We start from the raw sequence: 21,451 nt of genomic DNA, 5'->3' as shown, positions 1-21,451 counted from the left end.
GCTGGTGTAGATTTTTTCGATTGGCAGATGTTAATGTGGTTTTCTTGCTGTTTGAGAAGTGTGTGCACTGTCTATCATACGTCAAGATTCCACTGCTTTAGTGAAGGCCTGAACTCACTGTGGTTCTCACAGCTGAGCTAAAAAGGCAGGGCAAGCAGCACGCTGCTCACAAGCCTAGGGCTGGATCTTTGAAGGTGCTCAGTGCTCCAGGGGGAGGCACTGAGTGGCCTCAACTCCTGCTGACTTCAGCAGAAGTCGAGAGTGCTCAATACTTTGAAGCATCATTGGATCAAGCCCCTCATGAAGATACTAATTCACTTTGTTGAGCGGAATCATTCTTTTTCTTTCATAGGGTAAGAATTACTTATAGAGCACTGCATTCATTACTCCTTGCTCCGGCCAGACTCCCATTAACTTCGAAAGGAGCTTGGCAGAAATTGGGTGTGAGTGAGGAATTTTGGTGCATACTCAAAGTGAGAGAACTCCTGGGTTTTGATTTCCCCAGCAATCCAGACCATTTTGAGCTCCCTTCTTGGCTATCGTATATGGAAGAGCTCTATTCTCGGCGCTTACCAGTACAGTGAATTGCATCCTTCAGAATTTTAAAGAGCGCTTTACGGAATCTTTCCCCAGCAAACACATAGAGGAAGGGGTTCAGGCAGCTGTGAAGGAAGGCGATGCTCTGAGGTATCTGGAATCCGAGGTCAATGTTGTCAGGGGTTTGGCAGTCAGATATCACCATGGTGTACGTGTCGATGGTTTTGACCAGCAAAATGCTGTTGTAGGGCAATTGGGAGAGAAGGAAAGCTGTGATAATAATGATCTTTAATGATTTGTGCTTTTGGGATCTTTTGGCTTGAAGGAGGGTATGAATTATAAAAGCATAACAAGTAACCATGATGAAGAGAGGAAGGAGGAATCCTATTGTGATTTTCAAAGCTAGGACAGTAACTTTGATGGTTTGGGTCACTGTGGTAGGGTATACCATCTTGCATGTAGTTGTATTGCTAACTTGCTTAGATTCACTGTATACTATTTCTGGGATGCATAAGGCTATTGCAATCAGCCAAACACCAAAGCAAACTAGTTTACTGCGCAGAAGCCTTTTTCGCTTAGAGTTCTTAGCTTTCATGGCCTGGACAATTGTAATGTACCTGTCAAAACTAATGCATATTAGAAACAACATACAGTTGATCTTGTACATGCTATTGACAATTTTACACATGACATTCTTAAAGATCCAGACATCTGAAGCTGCTTTTGCCCAGAAAGGCAGAGTAAAAATGAGGAGCAGATCAGCAATTGCCAGGTGCAGCAGGTATCTGTCAGTGATGCTCTTCCGGTATCTGTATTTACAGAAGACGAGGATGACGAAGGCATTACCCACTGTGCCGATGCAGGATACAATCCAGAAAAATGCTGACAGGAAAGTTTGAGCAAACTGCCGGGCGTGACTTTTTTCACAAATGGTGTTTGTGCGGTTAAACGGGTTGTCGTACGGAGGCAACACAGAACTAGAACCCGTATAATAATCCAGGTTAGCTGAGTAATTCTGGATGGCCTGCAGGGGAACATCAGGTTAGTTTTATGCTGACAAAATCATTAAATAAGAAACAGTGAAGGTGGAATTTTTAATTAGCTTTGCAATAACCTGGGCAAATTTTCTACCACCAGAAATTGGAAATTTCATACCCTCCGTTGGCTGTCAATCAGAGTAATGCCCAATAACCCCAATACATTTGAGTGCAGATAGTGCAGAGCAAAGGCCACCTATGAAATTGTGGCATCTTTAGTATTTAAACTGTTGAAATGTGCCTACACCCAAAGTCTAAACATTTCACCGTCAGGAAGCCCCACGGAAACGGAAGCCCAATCTTGGTCTATCTCTGGGGGGAAAATAGAGCCAATTTCCTTCTGGTGTAAATGGGTACAGCTCCATTGACTTCAACAGAATTGTGGTCATTTACTCCAGCAGTGGATTTGGCCCACAGAGGATTTGGAGGTATAATGCCATTAATACAACAAATTAGATAAGTCTGGTGCCCTTTTGTTACCTTTGGGGTACTCTCAGCTAGGGCTTGATCCAGCACCTATGGTGCCAAGAGAAGCCTTTCCATTGATGTCAGTGGGTATTGGATCAGTGAATGTCTTGGACTGTCATAGTTCCATAACTCACTGCTTGGAAGCGAGATTCTGACATCTCTCCTTCACCCACAAGAAATGTTTTCTCCTTCAACGCAGGATGTTTGTGATAGTCAGAAAGCTCTTAATCAACTCTGACCTATGGGGATTCCCCCAGTGCAGGCAGCTCCCTATGGATGTAAAGCCAATATGCCGTCTCATCACAACTCTGCACCACACAGCATAGCTGGTGTGCCGGGGCACAGAGGTGCAAGAAGGGCTATAGCTGATGTACCTTGCAAGTTGGCAATACAGATGGTCCCATAGCCAGCCAGTGCAGTTTACCTCAGACAGGGATGGGGTCAGGGTAGAACCAGACCCATAATCAGAGACTTAGAACAGGCAACGTTCTGGCTTCCCCCTCTCTGCTGTGCCCAGAGGAAAGTGAGAGCAACAAGGAACCTAGCCAACAGAGTCTATGGTAAACAGGCACAAGGCTAAAATTGCATAGTAGACACATCACTCTTGTGACCTTTTTGCTCTATTTGAACTTTTATTCCAAAAAGAATCCTCTGGGCCTGTCTCCTATTGCTTAAATTGTGTAAATACAGAGTAACTGCACTGGAATCACTCAGCCATTTTCTGACTTGACTTGGACTGGTGTTGCATCAGTGGAGCTACTGCAGATTTACACCAGTGTGACAGAGATCAGACTGTGGCCAAGTGGAGTAAGACCTGTGTAAAACGGGTGTGTCATCAGAATCAGGCCATCTCTTTCTTACATATTATATATCTGATTTTATATATATAAAATAAGTAAATGATAGTGCCCTTTTTGCAACATTTCTAATCGGGGCATCTAGAAGTCTTGCAAGAACAGGTTATTTCCAGAGTGAGCACCTGAATCTTCTGATGCTTCCCCATCTGTGGGGCATAGGTATGATCCTGCTGTTAAATCATAGGTACAACCTATGCTCTTGCTGTGTGAATTTAGGCAAATCAATGAAGTTCTCTGCTTCTCATTCCCGAGGCGAGAACCTCAGCAGGTGGAAGTTAACAGAGCTGCCCATTTACATCAGTTGAGGATCTGGCTCCGCAGCTATAAACTACAGACAATAATACTTAGCTCACTGGGGTGTTTCATGGTAAAGTGATTTAAGATCCTCACTTGGAAGATCCGATAGGAGAGCAAAGTACAGTTCTACTCTCAGCTCAGCAGGCAAATTCATGTCCAGCATCTTTTGGCTGAACCATACTACAGGTTTGTATGAGCCGAGTGGTTTGATATGATGGGAGCATCCATGACTGAACAGATGTTCATTGCTAGCTTGGAGAGGACAACACAGTTCTAGACTATGTTCAGGGGAATGTGTTATTGCATCTTAGGGAATGATGTCATAGCCTAGGTCACAAACCGAAAGGGGGGAAGAGAGAGAGATTATTCGGCAGTAGTAAATTTATACTCACCGTGCTCGTAAATGCCATCTGCAGTCAGATCTTTATTCCATCTTGAAAACAACACTATGAACTTGAGAGGGAATAAGGTGGGTAAGTGACATATAAAATACAGACCTTCAGACAGGACTGAGATGAGTGTAAAACCCAGGAATATTCACAGAAAGACTTCTCATCTGAGCCTGCAGGCTAGATCCTACTCTCCTTCCTCTCATGAGTTGTCCCTTTGAAATTCAGGGGGCTGTGTGGGTGAGTAAGCTTTGTTTTCATAATGCAAGTTTTCCAGAAACAAACCTCTCTATATATGCTAAGGCATTTACATTTGCTTTTAACAGCATACTGGCTACAGCTTTTCAAGTGCTCTGTGCAGGTTAAACATTTTTAATGGCTAGGATTACTTCTGTTTCGTTTTTAATAAGCTGTACAGTCCCTGGGTTCACATTTTTCTTAAAAACTGTTAAATGAAACTAACATAACTTTCCAAAAGCTCCTGGGAGTAAAAAAAATTTTTCTCAAATTATGTGTCATAAGGAAATCCACCTGTCTTCATTAACAGCCTCTAGTTTCAAAACACCTCAATTTTCTGCAATGACTGGTTATCTAATCTTTTTTGTGCCCTCTGGAAAATGTCTTTTTCTATAGGTTGTGATCTCTCCTTCTGATTATTTCAGTTTTAGTCATTGATGGCCAGGAACCATGTAAAACCCAAGGGTGGACAGGAATGGGCCTAAAGAAAGCTGTGATTTGCACCAATTGACAATCCTACATTCAAGCAGGGATAAACTAAGCTAGTGCAAATCATGGCTTTTCTTGTCTATAGCTGAGATTTGCACCAGTGCAGCTATGCACCAAGGAGTGAATCCCAAACACTGAGAAGACCTAGAGTTTTCCCCTTAAATACTATTAGCCACTCAGCAGGTGACCACACACTCATTAGATCTGTCCAGCTGTGTTTCTCATCTGTGCTGACTCATAAAATCACTCCTGATCTTATTACTGGTGGGTGGTAATACATCATCCAGTCCCTCACTGTATTGTCACTAACTATGCTATCAATTTTTATTGAGATGACAATCTCATTCAGTGTGTGTGTGTGTGTGTGTCTATATATAGATATAGATATATAGACACACACACAAAATTACCATTATTTTAGGTCTAAAATCTTTTATGCTTGCCCTCAGCCCAAAAGTGAAGGTTTGAAGAAAATCCACTCAGCCTTTTTGTCATTAGACAAGGGTCAAAAAACAACACTTCTTTCATGCATTATTTGGATACTTTTTTTCACCCAACTCAAAATAATTTTGTTCTAAAAGTACTAACTTTGGAACTGATCTGGCCACCATTTGTCATCATGGGGGTGCTACTTATGTGAATATTTGTAACTTCCAAGTAAGGTTTGCAAAATGGAGTCTGTATGTATATCACTACAGGATATGAGCTTTGACAAGATCAGGTGAAAAAATAGATTACAAAATAACAAAATTGAAAGTAATGAAAAATATATGCTGTAGTAATTTTAATCATATAGAGCAACAGAGACATGCAGAATTATGTAGCTCCCTGGAGTTCTATGCATTGAAATACCTTCAGTAGATTACTTTTTATGATTATATCTATGCTGTGGTGCATTTAGTTGAATTTGTGACCCCATGCTTAGTTGAGGCTCACATCCATAGATTCAGATTTCCTCTTTTTAAAAAAACAAAGAAGGAAATTAAATGCTTAAAACTATATTAATGTCACAATACAGATGGGAATTTTACAGTAGTTAAAGGAGGCAGATTGAAAGTCCCCCTCGCCATGGAAATCATAAATTAGTCATACTACACCCAAATGCTAAGGCGTAAATAGTAACACCAGAGAGTGTCATATAAAAATAGTACATGTAAATGAGATGCTATTTTACAGTTCTGAGATGCAAAATTGTAAATTCAGATAATTACACTGGAGCCAATGGAGTTATCTGGATTCATGCTGGCGTAACTGAGGAGCAAAAAACAGTGTCACAAAAGCATCCTGCGTTGGGTGTGTGTAACATGTTAGCCACAGCTTTGCTATCATGTGCGGGGGAGTTATTGTTATTTCACGTAGCTTAATTTCAGATGTTCAGAGATATTTTAGAGGTTGAAGATACTGACTCATTTTTCTATAGCAAACCCTGAGACTAAGAGGTGACAAGCAGCAGAATGGCTGTTAAGTCAATCAGAACCAACTACTTCATCATGATCAATTTGATCCTCTTTTGGATGCTTGTCTGCAATTCTGCAGTTTGAAAGAAAATACACAGTGAGAATCCTGTCAATTAAACAACTAGAAGTGTGATGTGACCCTTTCCAATTACTATCTGTCGTTACCCGAGCCAAAATGTAACAATGTGTCCTCTCTCTGCTGCATTTTGTTTGTTCAAAAGCTTCTAAGCAAGTGGGAATCTCCCAAGTGAGCTGTAATTGACAAAATTATTTTTGGAGGGCCAGGTTCGAATCTCAATCACACTGGTGGTGATTCATAGTAATCCCACTGAAACTGATGTGCACCGGGGATAATTGCGAGAAAAATGTGACCATCCCAGGGGAGTCATTTAGCTAGTGATTGCCGTGTTTGCTCTTAGTATCCATTTCCAAAATGTCACTGTAAATCCTTTTGAGGTGCACAGGGGTAGCTTGGCTGGGCTGACTGCAGCAGCCTTGGGCACCCCAGCAATTGCTTTTAACAGTAAATATTTTAAAGGAAACAGTAAATAGTTGTTACAAAAGGATGAGTTAAAAATTGAATTTACTGCTCGCCAAGAGAGGTGGTGTGTCAGAGACTCATCTCCACTGAAGCAGTATGTGGAAAATAAACAGAAAACTCTTAACCCTCACGCCAGGGAGAGGATGGGAGAGAACTGGGCACTTACCAGCGGCTGTAGCTGCTTATCGAGTCAGTCTGTCAGTCACTGCACTGGTGGCCCCAGGTGAACGTGTGCTCCTAGGACTTTAGCAACTCCTGGGAAGTGTTTGTCATTCAGTGCGTGTCTAGGAGGGCATATGGCTCCAGGATTCTGGGTTGGGTGAATCTGCGGCTGCCTTTATTTATCTGTGGCTTGAGCTGGTTGCAGCCTCATAAATGAGGCAAACCAACCCCTCTCCTCACCTGGAGTTCCATTAAGCCACACCCAGACGATTTCTTCGTGCTGCACAAATGATGTTCTTAGTCTTTCCCCTCCCCGCTCTTTGGTTAAGTAGTTGGATCCCTGATGCCTGAATGTTTTTCTGCCTGTTAGCATCTGTCTGCTCATACAGCAGCTAATGCAGGTCAAACCAGAAATGCCCAGTGCCACGGCTGCCCCCTCCACGGGCACTGGTGAGAACAACTGAGCCCGAGGGAAGGGTGAGAACGAATGAGTTGCAGCCATAGTCCTGACCTCTCTACACTGCTCAGTTCACCTGCATGGGAGTGCATGGGAGTATACCCTGCACCCGCTGTGGAAGGCCCTGTTTTGTCCTTCCACAGGTGCTCTGCTGTACAGCATAAAGGCCAGGCAGGGAGGCTAGTCCAAGCTGTTGTAATGTCTGCTTTCTTCCAGCCCACTTGACATGTGTACTAGGGGCTGCCAAATTCTGGTGGCCAGGCAGCAGTATGATTTGCTGAGGAGAGGAGTGGAGCGCAGACCCAACTCTCACCCCTTACTGGGGCTCAGCTCAGGCTGTAACATAACTGGAGATGACATTAGTTAAGGAACCTATGAAACTTGGCATAATAGCTGCTGAACTTGTCGGGTACGAGCAGCTTGGTCATTCGGAAAGTGGATATGAGAACTGCAGGGACAGAAGACAATGCCTGGTCTTGTACTGGGCCTGGAGGGCTACATTCTGCTCACTGACTTCTGCGACCTGAGCCCCCAGTTCCCCGACAATTTCCAAAATGGTGGACTGGGATCCTGCTGGGGCTCTTCTGTAGGGAGCTCCACGCTATGGGGCGTAGCCCCCGCCTGCCTTTTGCTGGGCTGCTCAAATTGTTACACACCGAGGTGTAGGCATTGCAAGCTAGTGGTCGGAACAGGAGTCTGGCCTAGTGGTCAGAGCAGAATCAGAGCGCAGAACTGGAGGTGTGGTCAGAAGACAAGCCAATGGTCAGAGACAGGAGGCAGGATTCAGAACAGAACCAAAGGGAAGAGCAGGTGTCATAGTCAAGAGATTAGCCAGTGCTTTGAGCCAGGAATCAGGAGGTCTGAGGAAGACAGGGACTGGGGCAGGAGCAGGGAGAGGCACTGGTTAGAACAAGGGCTGGTGCAAGAAGCAGGTCTGGCACAGCTGCAGGCATGGAACGCATTGAGCAGACATTGTGCTACTGTTGCTACGAGGCTTAAATAAGGATCTGTTGGCTCTTCTGTCCAATCAGGGAGCACAGTCAATTAGTGAGGATTCATTAGGCCAAGCCAAGCTCACTGGGTTGTTAGGTGACCGTGCAAGGAGCCACCTGAGTTCCTGACAGTATTGCCCCTCTAATGTTTAATACATAGTGAAGATAAAAGCCTACTACCGCTTCCCGCTAATGGAGTTCCTTCTTTAAAGTGGTGGATGTCTGTGCTTTGGTGAAGATGACACATTCAAACCCCAATGATGACCTTAGCTGCTTTCTCCGCATTGCTGTCAGCCTTCTAACCCCATCATCCCCCTTAAAGTTCTATAGAATTTATTAGAAAATGAACTTTTCTGTAGCTGTTTGTTCCTGTACCTGGTTCACTCACTATTTCCAATAGGTGCAGAAGATTTAATGTTTTATCATGAAGATACTTCTTGTAAAAGTATTCTGTCATGAACCAGCATTTTGAGTGATATTGTCAGAATAATGACACATTTATAGAACACTTTGCAGTCCAGATCTAGTATAAATTTCACTTCCCTCTATCAGGGTAGGAGGGCAGCTTTGAAATCTGCCCGCAGCTCCACAGGAAAGCCATGCACAAAGGCTGCTGAGGAGATGTACTGAATCTGTGTATTCCCCAACTGCCCTGGTCTCACAAACTCTCTGGCCAGTGGCAACCACTTTTGAGGCTGGGCTGGCTCCCTGAAGAGGGGAGTTTGTTGTCACCACAATCTTCTCCCTCCCCCGACCACCACCGGAGCAGACTTTCTATCTCAGAGTCTTTAGTCATGGACACAATCTGACTTCTGGACTGCGCAGGTTTTAACCTTGCACCTTCAAAGCACAGTACAAACATTACCTAAGTAACTGGACATTAGAATGTTTTCTTGACCATGTGCTTAGTAGGGAGATGAGAGCTGTGGTGCAGGAGCATCAAGATGAACTAAGCTGGTATCAGTATAGACTAACCTGTCTGCTGGCAAATGCTATGTCTTCCCCTAAATATCTTGGAGACCTTGTCCACTTTGTTGTTGTGCTTAGTTTTGTCTAGAGGTTCTCGTCACCCAACTGTAACTTGATTGAGTTCGATGGACTCATCTCTTGGTTCACATTACCATCATTTAAAGAAGAATCTGACCCATACAATACAGTTCATTATTTTACTCTCACTGTGAATTTCCTCACTCTTACTCAGGGGAAGCAGGTCTTGGAAGTAAGGCATTGGATTTGTAATAAGGTTTGAGCATGATTCCTGGAAGTGTCCAGACTTCCTGGCAAGTCACTTAAATTTCTCCATGCCTCAGTTTCCCATTTGTAAAAATAGAGATAGCATTGATTCCTTTCGCCTACCCTTTGCCTATCTTCTCTATTTGCACTGCAAGCTCCTTGTGGTAGGAACTGTCCCTTACTGTATGTATGCATAGTGACTAGCACACTGGTCCTGCAGTCTTGGTCTGGGCCTCTGGGTGGTCCTGTATTGAAAATAGTAAAGATAATCAAGTTTGTCCCTCAGTAACTGAAAATAAACTATCGTAGGAGACAAGTGTGCAAAGGGTACTATGGTGATTACTTGTCTGTGTTGTGCTGTTTCAGAGATTATTTAATACCAGTTCCCTTCTCTTTTGCCATAGAAACAGCACATATTTTCTTCCCTTTTGCTGTTGACCTTTCATGACTCAGAAGAATTGCAAGTGGCCCAAGACGCTGAGATATGTTTGCTGAAGTCAGGAGAACTGATGTAAGCAGAATAGTTTCATTACTGCCTGGTTTAAAGAATAAACCTCAAATTTGCATCTTGGATATGTGAGCACAACTCTCATTGACCTCAGTGGGAGAATAATGGGAATATACCTGGGTTAGATGGTGGGTGTGAGAGATGATAAGGAGCAGGGCTTAAATTCAGCCAGAGCTGTCCAGAGCTGAGCTCTGGTAAACATTTCCAAACCTGCGGGGAGCCCCAGCTTCCTTCAGGGGACTGAAGCCCTGAGCCCCAGTATACTCCACAGGGCAGAAGCCCTCGTGCCCCTTGTGGGGCTATAGCCCTGAGCCCCTACATTGCCCCCACATGGGGCTTAAACCCCAAGCCCCGGCATCCACAGGGCTAAAACCTCGAGATCTCCCTCCCTGCAGCTGAAGCCCGGAGCCCTGCTGCCCCGCAGGGTAGAAGCTCCTAGTCCTACCACCCCACCGCAGGGCAGAAGCCCCAGGCTCCCCACCTCCCTCAGCCCAACGGCTGAAGCCTGGATCCCTGAGAGCACCCCCCACCCTTCATGGGCCCTGGAGTTTTTATAGCATGTTTGAGAGGAGACCATGGGAGGCTCAGGAAATAATCTGAGAATTTAAACCCTGATAAGGAGAGAATCAGCTTGTCCTCCTGCCTGCCTGTGTTTGAGGCCAGGAAACCTTCCATCCCACTATTGCTAGAGTTTAGGGGGGACTGAGACCCTGTGAACAGAAATTCTGGAGAGAGGCCTTTAGCATTCCAGTACCTGGAGAAGACATTGTATTAGAGGCAGGGGGCAAGGCTCAATTAATCACTGGTGTTTGGTGAGCCTTTGGGGGAGGGGCTTATTTCCCATAAGCCACCTCTACCCAAAATGAATCTGTCATAGCTATTATTGTCCATGGCTTCTGTCCTGATGAATATGTATATGCCACAATAGGAATAAATCTTCAAAAGAGCCCCAACTCAGCCTGCACTTGTGTGCCCACAACCCCCTGCACACACACAACTTGAGTGCTAACATTTACAAACAATGGCAATAGAGTGTGTCACTTGCACAGCAGCTAATAGAATTGATATGCACAAACCCCATCATTCTTATCCCCACCCTTAGATGCCCCTTTCTGAAAATTTGGCTCAGCTGTGAGAAAGGTTTATACTTTGACTACAAGAAGGTGATTTGGTCTGTGCTGGGATTTTGTTGAGAGCCCAAGCAAAGGCAAACCCCCTGATGTCCCCCCACCCCCCACGCTCCAGGACCCTCTGTCAGACATGCCAGCTGCTTCCAGGAGCGGCAAGGAGCCAAGGCAGCCAGGGACCCTACCTTAGCCCCGCTGCGCTGCCAGAATGTTAGTGGCCAATCTCCCAGTTTGGCTGCAGAAGGGTTGGCAACCCTAGACTGTGATTGCGATCGACTGTCAGAGGCTCCATGATGTATCAATCGATCACGATCTACTGGTTGGTGACCACTAGTTTAGCATAAGCTGTTAGCAGATATTCTAAGGGTCCATTCAAGGTGACGTGGCCCATTAACACCCCTGTAGTCATAGACCAAAAAGGGGGGTTAAGTAGGTTTATTGTTGCAATAAACCATACAATCCAGATTCTTTATTAAGACCATGATTTTCAGTGTCAGGCAAAGTTACGAATTTAAGCTCCCAGCTTGTCTTTGGAAGATGTTGTGCAGTTTCCTTTGAGGACTGATAGATTAGATACGGAGTAATCACTTTCCTGTCTGAGTTTATAAAAGAGTTTAGTGATTGTCTGGTTTCACCCACATAGTTATTGTTGGGGATTTTAGTGCCCTGAGTGAGGTATACCACATGTTGTGATAGGCATGTGTAGGACCCATGGATCCTGAAAGGTGTTTTGTTGTGGGGGTGTTGATCATTGTAGCAGTGGAATATGTCTTCAGGTTTTGCACCTGTTATTCTGGCAGGGCTGGTGCTACTTTGAGTTGGTGTGGCCTGGTCTCTGGGGAGCTGCTTCTCATGATGAGTTTGGAGAGGTTAGGGGTTTGTTTGAAGGCCCGAAGAGGGGATTCAGGAAAGATTTCTTTCAGGATGGAGTTCCCATTGAGTATGGGTTTTAGATGTTTGATGATACCCCCTATGGGTTCCACGATGGGGTGGTGGGTGACAGCGAGAGCTGGGAGGTCTGTAGCTTAAGTGGATTTTATATCTGTATTGAAGCAGGTTCTCTCAGGCTATTCGGGTGGCCTGTTCCCTGATGTGATCTGCTTCTCAGGTGGTGTGTCCATATTTGGTGAAGGCGTGTTAAGGTGTATATCCCAAACCTTCTGCTTGGAGCATATTCTATGGTATCTGAGGGACAGCCAGTAAACTTGCTTTTCTTACATTTTATTTGTGTCATTCTTTTTGTTTAATACACAGCTGGAGATAAGGATGTGTCAGTAATGAAACAATGTAGGCACCATTCAGCAAAGCACTGAAGCACATGGTTACTGTCACAGAAGTTCAACATGTGCTTAAGTGCATTGCTGACTTGGGCCATAAAGCTTGTTACCAGACGTTAATCCCACTAACTGTGAAGTAAGAAATCTACACATTTAAACAATCGATTCTGCTTGCACATGAAATGGTCTCACACCAAGTACCAGAATTTTTAAAAATCAGTTATAAGTTCAAGTCCATCTTCCATTACATGTGAGAGGGATAAATGGAATATCTCAGCAGTTTCCTGCTTGGAGAGTTAAAGTTCTCCTGATGATTGATTGAAGTACGACAGTAACTAGTTTCCCATTAAAAAGCAACAGAGGGTCCTGTGGCACCTTTGAGACTAACAGAAGTATAGGGAGCATAAGTTTCCCATTGTACCACTTGTACAAATGTTCTCCCTTTTCAATAGGGTGGCAACCACCAGCAAAAGGCTCAGAAATGCCAACTGTATTTCAGGAAAAACTTCTATTTTAAATATATTTTGTTGTACACACACATGCCCTCTTGTTGCTCCCAGGAAGATATACGTCTAAATATCTCTTCTAAACCTGCAGTAGAGGTAGAGCTTTGAAACCAAGTTTTGTTTTGATTTTTCAATTCCAGGTACTTATTCCTATGACCCGATGCAACTCTCATAAGGAAACTATCAGAGGGCAGGTGAAAGTGAGAACCTGTGGTATCTATGTATTGATATTTGCTAACACCTTCTCTAGTTAGGTAGAGTTTGAGTGTAGAGATTGAAATAAGGAGTGTTTCATCGCTTGTAGACGTTGTTAGACTGGCTATTAAGAAAAAGGGGTTAAAAATTGGTTCAGTGGCCTGAGTTTCAGATTTTGTTAATGATAGTTTCCCGTGATTCTGTAACATTGTTCCATCCTTTGATCCTCTTAAACTCTGAGACGGTAAACAACAAATTTACTGCATGATTATGTTCAGCCAATTGAGTCCAGATTGTCTTCTTGTAGTTAATGCCCCTACTGCATCCAATCCTGCAGTCCTAACTCACGCAAAACTTCTCGAAGTCCAATGGATGTTTGCTTAAGTAAGGATTGCAGGATTTGACCAGCTATCATGATCTGACTTTTACCTGAGATAAACTAACACAATCTGCTGTTGTGGGGTTTTGATTTTTGTTGTTGTTGTTGTTGTTGTTTGATTTGGTTTGATTTGTACAGCTTTATCTCAAAAAGAGTATTTTATCTTTTGACTGCTGAACAACCTGTGATCTATGATAGTAGTGATTTTCCATAGCTTTGAAAATATGCTGTTATTTTTAATTATATTTTTAAGAAACACTATTATTCATATGTGTATGAAAGCACCTATATTACCACTGCTTGAACACCTGTTAAAGCTGTGCAATAGTTATAATGTATTTACAGTACTTTATAAACACAGGAAAGAAACTTTCACTGGAACACCAATAGTTCAGTACTATGCAAAGAATGCTCAATAGCCATGTTGCTCCGTACGACTGGTCAAAAAATTTCCATCAACATTTTCTTCAATGAAAATTGTTTTTTTGACAAAATTAACGTTTTTGATGTTTTTGTCAATAAAACAAAAATTAGTTGTCTGAAAACTGGAAAATATTATTTTGTAGTCATTGAAAAGCTTGTATTTTTGCTTGGAAATTTTTGATAAAAATAAAAATAAAAAATCATTGAAATTTTCAGTTGGGGGAAAACATTTTCTGACTAGCTCATAATTATAAAAAATGCAACTATGCAATATGCTAGACGTCACGGATATGTATCATTAAAGGATATGCATCCGAAGAAGTGGGCTGTAGTCCACGAAAGCTTATGCTCTAATAAATTTGTTAGTCTCTAAGGTGCCACAAGTACTCCTGTTCTTCTTTTTGCGGATACAGACTAACACGGCTGCTACTCTGAAACCTATCATTAAAGGATCATTCTTATCTTTTTTCAGACTTATAAGCAACAAATATACTTTTTAGATATTCAGTTTTGGTTTAAAATGTCTAACAGGGTTTTAAAAATGCTGCAACAGTTGTAAAATTAAGGATTATTTCTTCCACTCTTGATTGCTCTTCTCTGTAAGTAGATCCACTAAAATCAAAGGGAGTTCTTGCAGAGTCCGGTATCTCTCTAAGTAACTTACAGTGGCAGAATCTGGTGTATAATTGGCAGAAAAAATCAGCAGTTCTAATGTGTGACACTAAAGAAAGGGAAACAGGCATGTTTCTTTTTTCTGCTTTGGCTCCTTTCAAGCCACAGTAATCGCACAAAAATATGAGGAGAAGGATTCCTTTCTATAGACTGAGTGGAAGGTAGCAATTGTTGAGCCTCATCAGGTTTGAGCCAGTCTAGATAAGTCCATCCAAAACTGGATGCATATCCAAACCTAGTGAGGTCCTGTCCTCCTATCCTTCTCTCTCCTGGTACCAACCCAGTCAGATCAATTGCCTTTGTCCTTCCCCTTATCCCTGCTTCTTCTACCCCAGCCTACCTGATCCTCTGCTCCTTCCCTCCAAATACAGATGATTTCCTCCCCATTTCCTGGCCAAATATTGTCACTTCTATTACCATTCTCCATTGTCCACCCAGCCCTCATGCTTCACTTTCTCCATCTCCTTTCCCTCATGTTCAGCTCCGCAGTGCACAACAGTGGCTTTCAGTCTCTGCTGGACCCAGAGTGGCTCCTGTATTAAATCGTGGGTAGGATCGGTAAAAGTTTTAAATCAAAACTTTTTTTGATGGAAAATTGGTTTTTGATCAAAAAAGATCTCGATAGATAGTGTCTGCTTTCTGCACAAAATTTCAAGGTTTGGGGGTGGGGCTGGGTGGGGGGGTTGGCAAGTTTTCTGGTTTTCAGTTGAAAAGGTCTCAATTTATCAACAACAAAATTATTTTTGAGAGGGGTGGGGGATGGAGGTGGGGAGATATTATCTGATCAGATCTCCTCATGGGTCAGAGGCATCTCAGAATGGACTGAATATCGCTCACCCAAGGAGGCCTAGGATTGTAAAAGATTTCAATGCAGCAATTGGTGGAAGCCCAGCAGAGCCTGCCAGGAATCTGACAGCTTCCTGATCGGAGTAGCAGCTGATGTAGGGGGCCTTGTGGGGAGTTAGAGGAGGGGAAAGAAACCTGGGGGTGGGAACAGAAAACAGTGGGAGTTTCCAAATCTAGGCTGAAGGATCTGGCTCATTGACTGTAAAGGACTTGGAAGGGGGAGAAGGAGGAGACAAATTTGGGTACAAAAGAGCATTGGATATCAAAGGTTCAGTTCAGTTTGGGCGAAGGGTTGAGGTTGAAATGGGTGTGTATATTTTTCTGGTCCCATTCCCCAGCCCTAATGGATGGGGATAGCACTGTTGCTGTGATGGCACAAATTGTTCATGCTGATTGTAAGCACTGAGGTGCTGGTCACTTAACCAATAATGATAAAAACACAGGACATTGCCTGGGGATTAATTATTATCTGAAAGGAGAGGAATCCAGGGCCAAGGTACATTCCTGAGGTCATTATTGCTACCCAAGATCCACAAACCTGGAAATCCCGGACGCCCCATCATCTCGGGCACTGGCACCCTCACTGAAGGACTGTCTGGATATGTGGACTTCCTACTCAAACCCAACGCCACCAGCACTCCCAGCTATCTCCATGACACCACTGATTTCCTGAGAAAACTACAATGCATTGGTGACCTTCCAGAAAACACCATCCTAGCCACCATGGATGTAGAGGCTCTCTACACAAACATCCCACACACAGATGGAATACAAACTGTCAGGAACAGTATACTGGTGATGCCACAGCACAACTGGTTGCTGAGTTCTGTGACTTTATCCTCACACACAATTATTTCAAATTTGATGACAATTAAATTAAATTAAATTAAATTAAAATATATATACCTCCAGACCAGTGGCACCACTATGGGCACCCGCATGGCCCCACAATATGCCAACATTTTTATGGCTGACCTGGAACAACGCTTCCTCAGCTCTCGTCCACTCATGTCCCTTCTCTACCTACGCTACATTGATGACATCTTCATCATCTGGACCCATGGGAAGGAGACTCTGGAAAAATTTCACCACGATTTCAACAGCTTCCACCCCACCATTAACCTCAGCCTGGACCAATCTACATGGGAGGTCCACTTCCTAGACACCACAGTGCAAATAAGTGATGGTCACGTTAACACCACCCTATACCGAAAACCCACCGACCGCTATGCCTACCTTCATGCCCCAGCTTCCATCCCGGACACACCACACGATCCATTGTCTACAGCCAAGCACTGAGATACAACCGTATCTGCTCCAACCCCTCAGACAGAGACCAACACCTACAAAATCTTCACCAAGCATTCTCAAAACTACGATACCCGCATGAGGAAATAAGGAAACAGATCAACAGAGCCAGATGTGTACCCAGAAGCCTCCTACTGCAAGACAAGCCCAAGAAAGAAACCAACAGAACTCCACTGGCCATCACATACAGTCCCCAGCTAAAACCTCTCCAACGTATCATCAGTGATCTACAACCCATCCTGGACAACGATCCCTCACTTTCACAGACCTTGGGAGGCAGGCCAGTCCTCGCCCACAGATAACCCGCCAACCTGAAGCATATTCTCACCAGTAACTACACACCGCACCATAGTAACGCTAACTCAGGAACCAATCCATGCAACAAACTTCAATGCCAACTCTGCCCACATGTCTACACCAGCCACACCATCACAGGACCTAACCAGATCAGCCACACCATCACCGGTTCATTCACCTGCACGTCCACCAATGTAATATATGCCAGCAATGCCCCTCTGCTAAGTACATGGGCCAAACTGGACAGTCCCTACGTAAAAGGATAAATGGACACAAATCAGATATTAGGAATGGCAATATACAAAACCCTATAGGAGAACACTTCTACCTCCCTGGACACACAATAGCAGATTTAAAGGTAGCCATCATGCAACAAAAAAACTTCAGGACCAGACTTCAAAGAGAAACTGCTGAGCTTCAGTTCATCTGCAAATTTGACACCATCAGCTCAAGATTGTGCTGGGGGGAGGGATAGCTCAGTGGTTTGAGCATTGGCCTGCTAAACCCAGGGTTGTGAGTTCAATCCTTGAGGGGGCCACTTGGGGATTTGGGGCAAAATCAGTACTTGGTCCTGCTAGTGAAGGCAGGGGGCTGGACTCGATGACCTTTCAAGGTCCCTTCCAGTTCTAGGAGATGGGATATCTCCATTAAAAAAAAAAAAATTAAACAAAGACTGTGAATGGCTAGCCAACTACAAAAGCAGTTTCTCCTCCCTTGGTGTTCACACCTCAACTGCTAGAAGAGGGCCTCATCCTCCCTGATTGAACTAACCTCGTTATCTCTAGCCTTACTCACTCTTGCTTGCATATTTATACCTGCCCCTGGAAATTTCCACTACATGCATCCACAGAAGTGGGTATTCACCCATGAAAGCTCATGCTCCTATACGTCTGTTAGTCTATAAGGTGCCACAGGACTCTTTGCTGCTTTTAAAGTTAGCCTGTTAGGATAAGTCTACACACCCCGTGGACATGAGCCTCAGAGCCTGGGTCGACAGACTTGGGCTTGCAGGGCTCATGCCACTGTGCTAAAAATAGCTATGTAGACATGGCAGTTTGAGATGGAGCTCAGATTCTGAAGGCCACAACTTCAAAGTGCTGCTACACAGCTATTTGTAGGGTGAGTCCAAGTCTGTCAACACAGGCTTAGAGGCTCGCTGCTGGTGGCTGTGTAGAAGTACCCTTAAATGCACATTTAAGAACTGATACTAAGTGGCTTGATTTTCAAAAGTGCTGAGCACCCAGGAGCTTCCATGGAAGCTTTTGAAAATCAGGCCACATACGTAGGTGCCCATATAGGGAAGTAGGAGCCTAACTTTAGGCACCCAAATTTGAAAATTTTGGCTTTATCCTACAATGAAATAATAGAGGGGATGACTATGGTACGTGGGGTGGGGGGGGCATCAATTTGAATGGCACAAGTGGGTGAGAAGGAACAACATCACCACAGATCGTAATACATCAGTGAAGGACCATACATGGGATGGAAAACAACTGGGGCGCTCCTCAGAGATTTTCCCACTTCCTCAAAGGAAACTTATCAGACTGATGTAACAGTGAGTGAGCCAGCAAACCTAGCTCTGACAGGTGAGTCTGTGCCAAATTAGGTCAAGTGTTTGTTTAATATTGTCTGTGCTGTGTAATCCTTAAGAACCGAGCACCTACTAAAACTGCACAGGAAGTAGCCTGGCTGCAGGGTGAAGCCCATGAGAGAAGCAAACAACAGTCATGATGCAGAGAGCCAAATTCTGCCCTCGTGTGCGCACAACTCACTGGGCCCCATGTGAATAGTGCTGCATTTGGCCCATCTGGTGGAAACATGTTTCTTTCTGTAACACCAAATTTTAAGCAGCCCAGAGCCTACAGATATTTTTAATTATTCTTTCTTTCCTATTTTGTTTCATCAGACAAAATTCAGTGCACCAAATCCTACTCGGAGTTCTGTTTTGTTCTGTTACCAGTATAAATCCAGTGAAGCTACCTGAGATTTCTTTTACTGTAAGTGAGAACAGAATCTAGCTCATAGTTCTTACCTGTCTTTATTCAGGCAAAAGCCCCAATGAAATCAATTGAGTATTCTGGCTGACTGAGACTTGGAGATATGGCACTTTTACTATAAAATGTGATGGATAGGTGCTAAGCAGGGAAGTTTTTCTAGACCTTTGCATCCAAATTATGGCAAAGTCACTGTCACGCTGTCTGGAGTGGCTCATGACCATAAGTGTCAATGTCAGGGCAGATACCCCAAACTGGTCGTATATTCTCTAATTAGATTTCACCAACTGAGGGCAAGTCTACACTTAAAATGCTGCACTGATGCAGCTGCGCCACTGTAGTGCTTTAATGAAGAGGGTCTAATCCTCTTCCATGCGAGGCAGTACGTTGGCAGCGCTTAGGTTGGTATAACTGTATTACTCCAGGGTGTGGATTTTCACACCCCTCAGAGATGTAGTTATACCAAAGTAATGCTATGTAGACCTGCCCTCAATAACAAATGTGAACTCCTGGATCCCTATGAGAGTCTCACCAGGGACTGAGAGTCACAGACAGTCCCCTTCAACTCTCCAGTCTATCTTGCCTCCCAGGCAAACTGGATTTAGTGAAAAATGGTCACTTACACCAAAAATCACACAATACTCAGGTATCAGAGGGGTAGCCGTGTTAGTCTGGATCTGTAAAAAGCAACAGAGAGTCCTGTGGCACCTTTAAGACTAACAGATGTATTGGAGCATAAGCTTTCATGGGTGAATACCCACTTCGTCGGATGCATGTCCAACAATACTCAGGTTGCCTCCAGGCCCAAGAGACCAGTCACTTACCTCAGATCAGTTGGAACCCTAGATCTTACACCCATGGGCAGCGTGTATAAAAGGCCAGAGGAGGCTTAGTCTACCCCAAAAAGGCCAGCCATGCAGGGGAGAAATGCTGCGGATGCAGTGCAGGTCACCTCTCCAGAGGCGCGCCGGCCAGACGTTGCCTTTGGAGCACAGGAAGTGAAGCTCCATAGAAATATGGGGGGGGGCTGTGTTCTGCCCCTCCCTCATTCCTCCTCTTCCCCCGTCCTCTGCCTGTCCCCTCAAGCCTCTTCTCCCCCACCCTCCGTTCGCTCCTCTCTGTCCCCTCCCCACCATCACTCGCATAAGGCAGGAAAAAGTGATGGGGTCATGGCCCCATGGTGTGTCCCCAGCCCCGTTCCAGGAAGGAGGTAGAGAGGAGCAAGCAGCAGACAGGGGGGTCTTGGGGAAGGGGGCAGAGAGGAGCAAGCAGTGGGTGGAGGGGTCTCAGATAAGAGGGTGGGAAGAGGCAGAGTGATGGCTGGGTCTCAGGGGGAAGAAGTGGAGTGGGGGCAGGACCACAGTCCATGTGCCAGTGGCCCCCCAACTTCTAGGTGGCTTCCAGTGCTCACATGTGAGCCTCCCCAAACAGAGGACTCATGCGTGGCCTATGCTTACACCAAAGACAACCCCTGTAGCCAGTCCTGTAATAAACTATCTAAAGGTTTATTAACTAGGAAAAAGAAATGAGAGTTATTTACAGGTTAAAGCAAGCAAACATAGACACAGATGAGTTGCAATCTAAATCCTAAAAGTGACAGAGAGGTAGTGATCTGTCAATTCAAAGTGTCTTTCAGGGCGGATCTAAGGGGTAGCCCCTGGGGAACTTTGGCTTCAGTTGGTGTCTCTGGCCCTGTGAGAGTTCAAACAGCAAAGAGATGGAAAAATTTCCTGTGTCTTTGTTTTATTTCCTCCAAGTCCATAGGACAAGCTTCCTTGCACATAGTATTTCCAAGGTGTGATACGGCCATTAACCAGTCCTTTATATTACAATGGTCCTTGATGGCCCATCTGATTTTGACAGTTCTTCTGGATGGGCCGGAGGGAAACACTCTTCCCATCTGGGTTCACAAGTTTAGAGCAAACATTTTCAAGTTATAAAGCAAAACTTACGTATTTCCTTACAGCATGGAATACAGCCATTACAAATAAGATGAATTTATGCAGCAACTTACAAATATACTATAAACACTACATATATTCTCATAACAGTTTTACCTATTTTGAGTAACATTAACACATAAGTGAACTGATCTGGTCTCCAGTAGGAGTTTCTCAGTTCATAGCTAATACCAGTAGCCTGGGCAAGAACTGACATCTGGCCGGCCTGCATTACAATCATGTAGCCTAGAATCTAGTTGTCCTATTTCTGTATAGTGCATTAGGCTATCATAAATTCAAAATCTTCTGATGAGAATATGAAAATATCCAAAAAGTGACTCATAGGCAAAGTAGCATGACCAGGTCACAACCTTTCTGTATGAGAAACCGTGAGAAAATTCAGATTAGGTTTCAGAACACTCAAAAAGCTTCATGTATCAATTAACTCAGGAATATAGTTCACCAAATACCACATAGTAAAGAAGCTTTCTATAAAAGAGACTTGAGACTTCAATGGGCTGACAAAAAAGTAATACTGAAAGTGACAAGCAACAAAGTTGGGGTATTTTGAAGGTCAGTCTTTCACTTTTTTCCCACACTGGGAGATATGTGAAGAACAGTGATAAAGAGCTAATTAATGCCTAAAGGGTAATTATCTACATAGTTTGCTCTGCTGGTGTAGATTTTTTTGATTGGCAGATGTTAATGTGGTTTTCTTGCTGTTTGAGAAGTGTGTGCACTGTCTATCATACGTCAAGATTCCACTGCTTTAGCCAAAGCCTGAACTCACTGTGGTTCTCACAGCTGAGCTAAAAAGGCAGGGCAA

General features: G+C 44.0%; 1 long non-coding RNA gene and 1 pseudogene across 1 annotated transcript in view; one reads left to right on the top strand and one right to left on the bottom strand.

The window, feature by feature from the left end:
- Positions 1-364: 364 nt before the first annotated feature.
- Positions 365-2,200, bottom strand: LOC128831311 (C-C chemokine receptor type 9-like; annotated as a pseudogene).
- Positions 2,201-9,586: 7,386 nt separating this feature from the next.
- LOC128832354 (uncharacterized) overlaps positions 9,587-21,451 on the top strand; it is a 43,272-nt gene continuing 31,407 nt past the window's right edge. The window contains exon 1 of the long non-coding RNA XR_008443970.1: positions 9,587-9,664. This is a non-coding gene — a long non-coding RNA (uncharacterized LOC128832354). The remainder of the gene's footprint in view (positions 9,665-21,451) is intronic.

The sequence above is a fragment of the Malaclemys terrapin genome, chromosome 2, assembly GCF_027887155.1.
Source record: "Malaclemys terrapin pileata isolate rMalTer1 chromosome 2, rMalTer1.hap1, whole genome shotgun sequence".
In the NCBI taxonomy this organism is placed as follows: Eukaryota; Metazoa; Chordata; order Testudines; family Emydidae; genus Malaclemys; species Malaclemys terrapin.
Note: the sequence above shows the minus strand (reverse complement) of the source record. Positions and strands in the feature narration are given on the sequence as shown.